This window comes from Parasteatoda tepidariorum, chromosome 2, assembly GCF_982258835.1.
Source record: "Parasteatoda tepidariorum strain Cologne lab strain chromosome 2, Ptep-v5.0, whole genome shotgun sequence".
In the NCBI taxonomy this organism is placed as follows: domain Eukaryota; kingdom Metazoa; phylum Arthropoda; class Arachnida; order Araneae; family Theridiidae; genus Parasteatoda; species Parasteatoda tepidariorum.
Genome location: NC_141756.1, coordinates 52,162,315 through 52,176,036, shown reverse-complemented (window position 1 = coordinate 52,176,036; position 13,722 = coordinate 52,162,315). Strand labels below are relative to the sequence as shown.

The 13,722-nt window shown below is 27.8% G+C and overlaps 2 non-coding genes across 2 annotated transcripts; both read right to left on the bottom strand.

Annotated features, from left to right (window-relative positions):
• Positions 1–9,107: 9,107 nt before the first annotated feature.
• Positions 9,108–9,179, bottom strand: TRNAE-CUC (transfer RNA glutamic acid (anticodon CUC)). Its single transcript has one exon. It is a non-coding gene; the product is annotated as a tRNA-Glu (tRNA).
• Positions 9,180–9,768: 589 nt separating this feature from the next.
• On the bottom strand, positions 9,769–9,840 carry TRNAE-CUC (transfer RNA glutamic acid (anticodon CUC)). Its single transcript has one exon. It is a non-coding gene; the product is annotated as a tRNA-Glu (tRNA).
• Between the last annotated feature and the right edge of the window lie 3,882 nt (positions 9,841–13,722).

Sequence of the window (13,722 nt, the reverse complement as noted above, 5' to 3'; positions counted from 1 at the left end):
ACATTAGGGGGTCCAAACTTTGGATCGCTCTATTGATCAAACTATGGACCATACCTGGGAGACCATATTTCCCAGGTAGTGACTACTTTCTATATTGTGGGGGTCGAAAATTCGAATTAGTCGCAAAAACGGTGTGTCTATTTATACCGTATTATGTGTCTGATTCCGTAACTTAAAATATAGTCTGCATTAACTAATCAGCACATTTGAGTTCATCCCCTCGAACCATTAAGATTGAGTTCAATAACGTGAGGATCCCATCATTAGATCAAAAGTTATTCAAGGTGGTATGCTTTTTTTTGGCTCACTGCACAGTGTGCCAAAAAAAAAGAAGAAAAAAAACGGATTGCCCTGAATAACTTTTGATCGAATGATCGGATTTTCACTTTCTAGGGCTCAATCTTCCAGAGTTCGAGGGGCGACCTAAAATATGCTAATTAATTAGTGCAAACGATATTTTAAGTTACGAAATCAGACACAACAACGTACTTTCATAGAATAAACATACCTTTTTTTTAACGGATTCAGATTTCTGAACCCAAAATAGTCGCAATCTGGGAAATATGGTTCTAATAGTTTGGTCAGGAAAGCTGTTTATAAGTTTTCTCCCCCTAATATTAATTTTACTTTTTGCGTATTTCGCTATATCTCGAGAGCTTTTTAAGCGAATTGAAAAATTTTGCAAATTATAAAATTCGTTTTTCCAAAGATAATGCCATGCAAAAAAAAACTTTTAGTAAATATTTATTATTTTATTTAATAATAGTAGAAAGAATTTTGAATAGTAGCGTATACTGTTTTATACCTAATTTTAAAGTATCTAATTTTACATGGCAAAATAAAAGGATTGAGCGAAATCGGTTGAATAATTCCTGAGTAATCGATGTTTAAATATACAATTTTTTTAAAATGTAAGTAAAATTAATGCGTTACATTCTGTTGCTATAAAACAAAGAATGTTTGATAAAAATGACTTCATATTTAACATATTAAGTTCATAACAATAACTTTAATCATAAATTTCTTTATTTTTGGAAATTCCTTTTTCAAAAATATAAATGCTTTTAAAATGATTTTATTTCTACTGGTCGAATAAAAGTTCTTTAAAATAAAACACATTTAGAAATTTAACGAAAAAATACACATTTACGTTTTTATACGATGTCAAATAAAGAAATTGCACTATTTTATATAAATCTAAATTTTTTGTCATTGCTATGCGTGTAAATTATAAAACTAAGCAAAATAATTCTTAGAGTATACTTAAAATACTTAAACATTTTCGTAAAATCGACTCATTAAAAAACTAGTATCGATTTCTCTTACCATGTGAAAGAAATTGTTTTATTTCTTGTTAATTTGATACTACTTTGATGATTAAAATTATAGGAATTCAATCAACGTTGGTATCTTGGATTAAAAAATTTAACAATACAAATTAAAAAACAAAATATAATTCAAGGCAATTTTTTTTCAACAGAAAATACGTTCATTTTGATCCTGAATAAAATGGACATGGTTAATGAACATCAAAATTTTTTCCAATAATGAGAAAAAGGAAAACAAAATATTACGAACTTGTTTGTTTCTTTATTGTCTAGCTATACTTAAGAAATACTTTTTCTAGAACTCTACATGTAACCATATATAGAAGTTAGCTATAGGTGTCCAGGTGAAGTTGAACTAAGTAGCTCTTAAAATAAGACAAAACATTAGATTTCTAGAAACATGTATTTTAGAACAGCTTAGTTTTAGAACTATACCCCGATACAATTACATGGCTGAAACTTTACGTTTTAGCGATATCAGTTTTAAAATTTACATTCGCAAAAATTTATGATAGTTTTTTCTTATAAAAAATTATCAATTTTTTAACTAACGAAGTACAAAAATATATCGTTCGAATCTTATACTTACTATAAAGTGAAGCGGCTTAGAAAAAAATTGTGCACTTAGCTTAAAACTTTTATCATTATTAGTAATTAATATGAAAATGATTTTAAGTTATTGAGACATATTATATTCTAGCATAGAGTTCATGGTGTAAGGGAGGTGAAAAGAGATAGACTTAAATGTTGCTATCTAGACAAATGAGGCGATGATTCCTATGTATTGCTTTACACTGAATCGAACGAACGCAAGAGAAACAAGATCGGGTTAATACTTCCAATGTTATAGAAGTTTTTGTAAGCAAAATGTATAATTCTTTACTGATGCCTATTTACTTGTCTGATATTGCTATGTAAACAAGTGGTGCATTGTTTCTTGTATATTTTTCAAGTTAAAATTAATTAAATTAAATTAAATTTAATAGAAATAATAGTTTCGACAGTATATGAGTTTTAACCAAAAGCGGTAGAAATTGATACTTATCATTTTCATGCATAAAAAACTTATTTCTTTACAACGATTAGTTCTAACACCTTAATTTTTAATTTAATGGATTTAATGTAGAAGAGCTGCATAAGAAATAATTCTTTACTTGTAAAGATGGCAATGTTAGAAGTGTAAATAGGTATAAGTAAGACCAGGTATAAGCAATGGTAATAGGTATAAGTAAGACCAGGTATAAGCAATGGTAATAGGTATAAGTAAGACCAGGTATAAGCAATGGTAATTGGTATAAGTAATGTAAAAAGTGTACTTTATACACATGAAATATTTATAACTTTTATCACTTTTAAACTTTTGATTCTATAGACTTGGTTTTGACGTCATTCGATTAAATGCTAAAAACAATTCATTATTACCAATACATCTCTTGTCTATATAGCAGTGTCAAGTATGTATATTGGGGTAAGTACAAAATTGTACTTTTGTTCATAAATTTTTTTAAATAATATTTGGACTCTTTCTATTAATCATAGCGACTTTGTTGACTTTCCTAGATAGCAAAGCCAAATGCGCAAATAAATATAAGTCAAATTTGTACTGTTTTTAGATCTAGTCTTGATAATTTTTAAACCATCAGTCCTATCAAATTAAAATTGGTTTCTTTCCATTCAGCGTAAAAAAATATGCACAGAAAACAATAGCTAGAACAAAACAATAACTACGAAAACAATGTCTAGAAAGCAATATTTAAATATATCCCTTCTTCTTTTCTTTTTTCTAATTAAGCCTGAAAAGCTGAGAACACTTTAGTCGATATGTGCGAACAAACTACTTTAAGCATTAAGAAATCAATCGATAAGTGCACACAAACTGTTTTAGGCATTGAAATATATAATTGAATATAATTATCTGCTTAAAGTTTTTGCCATCAGTCAGACTGTTGGGACCAAAAAAGCATTTCAATTTTAATGAATTCATTTATTATTTGCATTGTTCTAATTTGAGTCATTAACATCCGGTATATTTAAGTTAAAGCTAAAGAAAAAATGATTTCTTTGGTAAAAAGAAGAGTGAACATTTAATTCTAACGTTTTGTTAAAAAAAACTTCAAGCATATGGTTTAAAAATTACGAAATCCCAAAGCCTTACGATTTGCCCGAACGCTTATGATTTATAAATTATATGTAATTTTTAATTCAACTTTTTCATATTCAGTAAATATCTGAAAATATCAAACTAGATATAATTAAAGACTTCTTTGATATTAAAGAATAATTTAACATGGTCAAAATAAATTAAAACAGTTTTAAAAACATCTAATATTTATTATTAATTTATTCCAAGCTCTTTTAAATATCTATGATATTTAATATTAAATATCTTTTAAATATCTTATATTCAAAATATTCCCTCTTAGAAGGAAAAGTAAATAACATATTCATATCAAACTGGGATCAACTTTTACCGGAACAAATAATATTTTTTACGTATTTCTATAAAAAAAAAGAGGAAGAAACAGATAATTAATTTAATCAGAAAATATACCCAATAAGCGTTTTTCAAATATAATGTTATCTTTCTTTGAATTGACTTTTCCTTTGCGACCAGCTCTAAGAGGATCATGAAAAAAACTAATAAATAAAATGAAATAAAAAAATCAGTAATTTCCGTCTTCATAATCCTTGACACAGTTCGCATTAATAAGAATAAAAAAAAATTAACGAGTTCTAATTACACGGTCATTTCATATGCTCAAAAAGATAATTCTCAACTTTTAGTTTTTAAAGTGTTTAATATACTCTTTTTAAATTAATGCTTTACGAACTCAACTTTTTTTAACAGAATGTTTTGAAATAATGATTTATGTTTTATTTGGGTGCATAAGATTTATGACAACTACTTAATTACTAATTTGATATTATATTTATTTTTCTGGTTTTTTTTGTAGTAATATTAATTGTAATTAATTTCAATGAAGCCAAAATTAGATTGAGTTTTGGGTAATATTAAAAATTGTTAAGTAATGTTTGTAGAAAAATTCAAGTTTTCTGGTTGAATCATATAATGTAGTTAACCATATAAATTTTGCCGCATTTGTATTTTTTAATCATCTTATCAATCAAAAATCGTAGAGGAAAAATAATAAAAAATTACTAATTTCGGATTTGATGATAAGTTAATATACAGTTTTCTAAATCTTCGAAGGATGTAGAAAAACGTAATAGGGTAGATTGTATTTCCAATTTTTTTTTTTTAATTGCAATGGACTCTTTTTAAATTTTCGCATAAGATTCTAAGTTACAATGTCAGTGATTTCCGTGTATAAGTAATTTCTAAAATAGTCATAAAATATCTGCATATGGTTTTAATTTATTTGTTTAAGAGGAAAAATACTTATGCTTTAAAATCCCTTAATTAGAAAATTAGTATGAAGAAAAATGAATCAATCAATATGAAGACGCGATGAATATAATTTTTTTTAATTTGTAATGCATTATAGAGCGATAACATCCACACTTAAATTAAATTAATAAAATAACAGGAATATTTAAAGAAATGTCAACTTAATCAACTTAATCTATTGTAATCCCTGCTTGTTACGCTATAATTAATTTATATCGGTTCACACCTTAACTGCTTTAGAAATTCCGTAAGCAACTTATTCAACCAGGAAAATTAAAATTTAAAAATACAGAAAAAAACTCATTCATGCTAATTTTTAGCTTGAAATTGAATAATTGAGAATTTCAACCATGTACTATATTTTATTTTATAACCGTAGTTGAACAGCAGACTCTATTTTGGGTTTTAGGTAAAACCAATGTTCAAATCCGTAGCCTTGTAATTTTGTACCGATTTCAGAAGACAAGGGAACTCCTGGATCAAGCATTGGGAGAACATTTTACCGTCGTGGTCGTGGAGGACTTTTTTGATGGAACTAACCTGCATTTGCGTTAAATGGAGAGGGAAACCACGAAAAGCTCACACGGTTAGCCTAACGGCAAGTTGAATCTGACCCATGATCCGTCTACAAATGAGGTTCGAATCCGGTTCACCTCATTGGAAGGCGAACGCTTTATCCCCTGAGACACCACAGTAAAACTATTACTGAATTTAAAAATGGATTAGATAATTTACCTCTTAACTTAAAACACCGAAATAACTCTGCATAAATTACTCATAGCAGACATCTAGAGACAAGGCCGGTGAGATCACCAAGGTCTTTTAGTGACACACGGTATTTCTGACTTTTAAATGTTGGACATTGAACGCGGCTTCGTTTGACGGTCGGTTATGCAATTCTATATATGCTATTATTATATAGTTCTTAATAATGACCTATGCATTTTGCTCTGAGATGTAAAAGTAATTAAAGAAATGGGAAGTTTACAAATTCTCCAAAAATGTTGTTGTTGCAGTTTATTTTTATCGCACTAGAGCAGCACAATGGGCTATTGGCGACGGTCTGGGAAACATCTCTGATCAATTTTGATTCTCTGCGAGGGGGGATGGCTCCCCCGCTTCGGTAGCCCGACGACCTGCACGCGAAGTCTGGTAGAACAGTTTAACGAGCACCAATACCGCACAACCTATGTCCCTACGCAGACGAATCCAAGTGGTCACACACCCGCACACTGACCGCAGCCAGTGATGCTTGACTTCGGTGATTTGCTGGGAACCGCGTCTCAACCCAAAAATGAGAAACTAAAACAAAATTGGATATATTCAATTAAACGGGGCAGTTATTAAACAATAGAAAATAGTCCAGTAAGTGTTATTTATCTTAAATATTTTTATATTGTTTTTGAAAACTTTAATATAAGCTTCTTAATTACACAATGAAAAGAATTACAATGTTTCGAGTATTGTTCATTGTTCGTTAGTGTAAAATAAAATTAGCAAAACATTCGTACTTTCTCGAAACTTGTAGTCATGAAATAAATCTAATTTAAACATCATTTGTTTGGTGAAAATTTTTATGAATTCAGACCAAATATAAAACTATCTTCGTTAATAAATATCTGATGTAATTAAAGAGCTGACATTTTTATTATTTTGGAAACTAGTACTATAAACAACATTATTTCTAAAAAGAACAAAAATTTAATAACGGTGTTGATTGGCGCTTGAAACTTATTTATTCTTAAGGATAGCTTGCTTTTATAATAATAATATTTATACTTGAATGCACGCTTATTAACTGATAGTTAATAATAAAAAAAGGAATATAAGTTATTTTCTGAGGGAATATTTTCAAATTAATTTTAATGAAACTTTTATATGTACTTCATAAGGCATTATTTTTTCTTACACAGATTAATTGCTTATGTGTATCTTATGATGAAGTCCTAAATAATTTTTACTTTGCTAAAATTAATTATTAGATTTTGTAATTTAATTTTACGGTGTCACATTAAAAGAGATTGACAAAAGTAATTAAAAATAGTTTATTGCTTACATTTAAATTTCAAGCAATTCCAAATACACTGAAATAAATTCATCCCTCTACCTGCATTATTTATAATTTTTTGGCAAAAAGACATTGGTTTTTCCAGCAAAAGCAAATTTTTTCACATGTATGATTTTTTGCTTTTTGAATAAATCAGAATGGATTCTTTTTTCTGTTGAAAATAGAACTTTAAAGTTTTTTTTCTTTTCAACTGACCTAAAAAGTTTTTTATAAAATTAAGCGTGAATAAGCGTGTTAAAAATTTGTAAAATTTTTAAAGCATTTTGCATCTGTATATTCGATATGTTTTCTATATTGCACATAACTAACCATAAACAATGTTTTAAATATGATAAAAGCAAGCGACTGCCCGGATTTATAGCAGTATTCATTACGCTAAAAAAGAAAAAAAATGGACAAAATGACGCAGAAATTTATAGTTTTAAAGATTTAAAAATTGTGAAATTTATGTATAGATTTTTTTTTTTAAAAATTTGAGCCATATTGCTAATTTTTAAAATTAAAGTGATTTTTATTCAAGTGTGCACACAATGCAACTGGAAAGATGCTTAGTTTACTTTCATCTAAAAAAATAATTGTTTTTACGATACTTTGACCACTTAATTACTGAGGATAGTTTAAATCAAAATGGACTGTTTTAGATTTGATGAGTTCTGAAATTTTATTTTTAAGTACAGTGCTCAAAAAAAGCAATAAAAAAAATAAATAAATGGACGACCCTGAATAACTTTTGATTTAATGAACGGATCTATCCTTTCTAGGACTCAATCTTAATGATTCGAGGGGGTGACCTCAAATATGCTAATTAATTTGTGCAGACGATATTTTAAGTTATGAAATCGGACACAAAAACATACTTTCTCTGAATAAACATACTTTTTTTTCCAACGGATTCGGATTTCTGATCTCCAAGTTATTGGGGGTAGTCTGGTAAATATGTTCTCCTTTGGTAAGGAGAGCGATCCAAAGTTTGGATCTCATAATGTTAATTTTGCTTTCTTCACCATATCTCGAGAATTTTTTAAGCGAATTAAAAATTTTTCCATACAATTATAAAATTCATTTATCCAAAGACAATTCCGTGCGAAAAATAAACTTTTGTTAATATTTATTATTTTATTTAATAATGGTCGAAAAATTTTTGAATTGCAAAGTATACAATTGTTTGCATCATTTTAAAATATGTAATTTTACATGGCAAAATAAAATACTTGAGCGAAATCGGTAGAATAGTTCATGAGAAATTTATTTTTAAATAAGTCGTATATTTAAAATTCGATTTCTTAGGATTCACTCAAATTTTGTATTTTGCCATGTAAAACTTTTTGCTTTAAAATAATGTAAAAAATTGTATACCTTACAATTCGAAAATTTTTAGACTATTATTATTAAATGTAATAATAATAAAAAAAAATATTAGCTAATTTGTTCTTGCACGGAATTATTTTAAAGTACTTTAATTTTTTAATGATATACTGAAAATGAGAAAAGAAGCTAAATTTATTTTTGAAAATATATATTTTTTTAAAGTTTTACAATCCTAAGGTTAAAAATACTTTACTAAATTATTTTACCTCATTTTCATATCATAAGCATATCGTAAATAATTGTAGTGTTTATGATTATAAAATTTCCCATAGGAAAGTAAATGTTTATCGTATGGATCTGAAATAACTCTTTAGAACCTATTTCGAAATAGCAATTTTGTAAATGTGCCAATAAAATAATTTCTTTATTTGTCCTTTTTCCTAACATAATAAGACATATATTTTTTTAGTCTCGTAATTGTTTCCTCATTCAAATCTATCCTTAATTATTTTTTAATGTATGATTAAAATCGATATTTTATTACATATTACAAAATAAGAAATGATATATTGGAATGAGATTAATTCTTTTGATGATATTATTCCTTAAATATTAAAAAAGGTTTTGATGAATCATGAATTAAAAGTGGAAGAAAAATGTTCATATCCATTTTCTGTTACGAAATGAAAAGAGATTTGACTTACTATAAAAAAACTGAATTTAATATAAATCTGAGCCACTGCATTTCATATGCTTATGGCTATTCCTGCCCATGTATAACTCACTCAGAGTTAATTAAGTTAAAATATTAATTATATTTGGTTAAAATAGAAACGTTTGCATTGAGTTTAAAATTTCATTTAAAATTTTTTCTGCAGAGAAGAAACTGAACTTCTATTTTTCGAATAGTTAAGTGTTATAATTTCGATTATTTTGAATTACATTTTCGAACTGGAAATATTTCAAAAGTAAGTGCAAAAAAAAACATATTTTTTTCCCACGCCGGGAATTGAACCCGGGCCTCCTGGGTGAGAGCCAGGTATCCTAACCACTAGACAACGTGGGACTTAAAGACTATCGAATTAACAATTAACATAAAAAACAAACAAACTATTCGTTACGATACACAATGAAGTGTGTTTTCAATCAAAGAATTACTTCAAATCATAGAATTACTTCTATTGTTTAAATAGTAATCAACTACTGTAATGAAACTAACTAGATAACCATTGAAAATTACGGAAAAATTGCTTGTGATATTAGATATTTCTTTTGAATTATGTTTTTTAACTAGAAAAACTGCAATATTAAGTTTCAAAAGAGAGGAAAAAAATTTTCCCTATCCGGGAAATGAACCATGGCCTCCTGGGTATCCTAACCACTAGACCACGTGGGACTTGTTTCTAATGATTTAACAATTAATATTTAAAACAAACTATTCTTTGTGATACACAATGAAGTGTGTTTTCTAGTTAAATATTTCCAAATCATAGAATAACTGCTATTGTTCAAATAGTTATCAACTACTATAATAAAACTAGATAACCATTGAAAATTAGGAAAAAAATTGCTTGTGATATAAGGTATCTGCTTTGATTCATATCTTTTAACTAGAAAAACTTCAATATTTTGTTTCAAAAGAGTGAACGAAAACTTTCCCACGCCGGGAATTGAACCCGGGCCTCCTGGGTGAGAGCCAGGTATCCTAACCACTAGACAACGTGGGACTTGCTTTTTTATAATTTAACAATTATTTGTTAAAGTAAAGAAACAAAAAAACTATTCTTTATGATACACAATGAAGTGTGCTCTCTAGTTTAATATTCTGAATCATAGAATAACTTCGATCGTTCAAATAGTTATCAACAACTTTAATGAAGCTAATTGAATAACCATTGAAAATTAAGATAAAATTGCTTGTGATTATAAGGTATCTTTTTCAATACCGACATCAAACAAATGTAAGTTTTTTTTAAGCCATGTTGAAGAAACATATAAAGAATCTCTTTGCTCTGAAACTAATTAATAAGAAAACAAAACAGAAAGTTTGGATAAAAATGAGAGGGTAAAAGCGTGGAAAAATAGACGGAAATAAATGTGAAAAAAAAACTTCTTTTCCATTCCTTCTTTGCCAACTTCGAACGTTAACAAGAAAGAATTGTTTATAATTAGCTTTTTAACGTTTCATAATTTAAGGTTTTATAACTTATAAGGTATTATTATACCTTATAAGGTTTTATAACTTATAAGGTGTAATAATTAGTAAATTACGAACTTTTCTAATTTTTTAACATAATTTTTTTACCCTGTATGTTATAAAAATTGGGTGATATAGATTTCTGCTTGAATTTAGCATTCAATTAATGATCAATGATTCGTAAAACTTTATTACAAAATTAGTGAGTTTTTTTAATCATGAATCTGTGCAATAAGTATATACACAACAATATATGTTGTGTACATGTTGTGTTAATAAAAATTTATGTTGTTGTGTAATAAAAATATTAACACGACAATACTACATTAAGGAAACATTTCTTTTTTTAATAAAAACACATTTATTTGACAACACACATAAACTAAGCAAAGTCTAATTAAAATACCCGTAACGGGTTTAGTAATAACCTTGCAAAATAAATGGAAAAACCCGTAACGAGTTAGAACGAACCTTGCAAAATAAATGGAAAAACCCGTAACGGGTTAGTATAAACCTTGCAAAATACATGGAAAAACTCGTAGCTAGTTAGTATGAACCTTGCAAAATAAATGGAAAAGCCCGTAACTGGTTAGTGTGAACCTTGCAAAATAAATGGAAAAACCCGTAACGGGTTAGTAATAACCTTGCAAAATAAATGGAAAAACCCGTAACGGGTTAGTATGAACCTTGCAAAATTAATGGAAAAACCCGTAACGGGTTATTAATAACCTTGCAAAGTAAATGGAAAAACCCGTAACGGGTTAGTAATAACATTGCAAAGTAAATGGAAAAACCCGTAATGGGTTAGTAATAACCTTGCAAAATAAATGGAAAAACCCGTAACGGGTTTGTCTTAAATTCAATCTTAAATTCAAATCAAAAGATATACTCATCAAAAATCCACTACTGTTGTTCCATAAATTGTCTCGTGCTTTTATTTTTAATTTATCTCTTTATGTGTTTTTTTTCATGCTTTTGTTAGCCAGATATTTTTAAAAAATATTTTTAGACTTTATAAGAGATTAAAGTAAATATACTTGTGTCAAAATAAAAATATATATAAACTAAGAAACACACGATTCGAATTAAAAGTTTTTTTTAGCTTTAGTTTCAGTGATTTTTATTTCAAAGTTTTAAATAAAGTTTTCTTGCAAATACTTATACTTTGTTGAATTTTTTATGCCATTTTGTTTTAATTTTTATAAAATTATTTTCCAGTTAAATTTTCTTTTAATATTCTTTGTCTGATTTAAATTTTAATTAGAGTTTGAATTATCATGAAGCCTAAGAAGTTCAGTTTAGGGCACAGGGCAAAATTATTTCTCACCACACGGCGACTAAATAAAACAAGTGGCGATCGAAATTTTTTTTGCCAATCAACACCCGATTGCCACGTTTTTGGACTCAAATGCACTCTAAATTCATTGTATTATATTTTTTAAGAAATATGAAAGTATAATTATTTTATAATATTTCGAAAAAACTTTACTTCAGGTTTGTTGCTTAAAGTTGTTTTCCATTTTAGAAATGATTCTTTTATTGCTTACCACATTTTAAACAATATTTCAGAAAGAATGCCATACATTATTAAGTTTATTTAATAGTTTAAAACTTTCAATTTTTGAAAAATGAACCAAATGAATTTAGAAGCTGGAAAATGCTAAAAGCAAATTTCCTAATTTTTTTTCCCTATAGTTTAAGATCCCTAAATTTTATAAACTATTTAAATTTCACAAATAATATTTTGCCCCCTTTAAGTTTTGTCTATTAAAAATATAAACTAAGACGGGAAAAAAAGAAAGTTTAATCATCTATATTTTCGTGAATATGCACTATAAGTTTATATGGTCTGAGGTTATTTGAAAAATCCGGGTGTTCGCAAATATCAGGGGAATCTCACAATGTATCAGGTTGATTGGAAAATTTTTTTAGCCTGATATTTTTTTAAGTTTGTTACATTCAGATTATATGACTTTAGGCTGATTAAGAAATATGCGACGAAATATTCAATCAGACTAAATTTTTTGTAGACTTGGAGCCATAAACCTTAATAAGGCTATTTTCAATAAGCTTTCATTTCTCTGCGCTTACTGCAAATTGCACGAAATAAATCGTTAATTAAGCAATGAACGACATATTTTCTAATTAGCTTTAAGTTATGTCACCGCATTAAGCAATAAAAAATACTGGAGAATACTTTTACAATAAGAATACTTTTTAATAAAGAATACTTTTTAAATAAGCGTTGTGGAGGCTGTTTGCAAAGAACTGGATTATTCAATTAGACAATTTGTGTAAAAGTTATAGACTGACAGTTTTTGCACCATTAAGTAGATTCACACTGCACATGAGTGTAGTAATTATTGGTCAATTCGATTGGTAATTGGTCATTTGGTTGGAGGAAGTAAAGATTGGTCAGAATGATGCCAGCAAAGCAAAGGAAGAAGAAAAGCAAGTTTTCTGTTATTTTTAAGGCATAAGTCAGAGGTGGCCAACCTGCGGCTCGCGAGCCACATGCAGCTCTTTGAAGGATTATTTGTGGCTCTCGATAAATATACCCGAGTTCCCTTTTAATTTTCGTGCTATTATATTTTGAAAATTATTATCGTTCCGTATGTGTTTCAAAATATCGTTTAAATTACTGAGAACAAATATGAATGACTAAGTGCAACGTTGTTCAATTCAAGGTGATTTTTCCACTTCCAATATAATTATGACACAAAAAGCATCTGGAGAATTAGAATTAATAGAGATGCAAGAAGATCAAGCTCTACCATTAAAATATAAATCGACGTCGATTACTGAATTTTGGAAATTTGTACCAGAATCGAAGTATCCTGAATTAAACAAGGTCGATTGTAGAATTATTTCAATATTCGGAACAACGTACTTATGTGAATCATTTTATTCCACTTTAAAATTCGTGAAATCCCTAAACTGATTAGTATTAACTAACCAGCATCTCAAAGAATTACTGAGAAGTGCTGACACCAATTATTCACCAAATGTTATGGAATTATCAAGAGAAGTAGAATAAATGTGTTTAATTTTTAATATTTAAATTCAATACACATAATTTGTACTTTCACTTATATATTCTCAACAAATATAATTTATATAAAAAATTTTTTTAATACCTTTTAAATACGTATTCAATTGCGGATCGCGAAAAATTTCAAATTTTGAAAAATGGCTCGACTATCAAGGAGCTTGGCCACCCCTGGCATAAGTGTTGATTTCTTACTTTCTTTTTTTAATTTCTTACTTGTCCCCTAAACTCCATTGAATCAAAATTTTATGTAAGAAATGGAAGTATAATCTCTAGTTACTTAAATACGTTTAATTATTCTTTAAAAAAATTCTCGGTGAGTTTTCTGTACTACATGCTGCCTCACATTTTATTCAAATATTA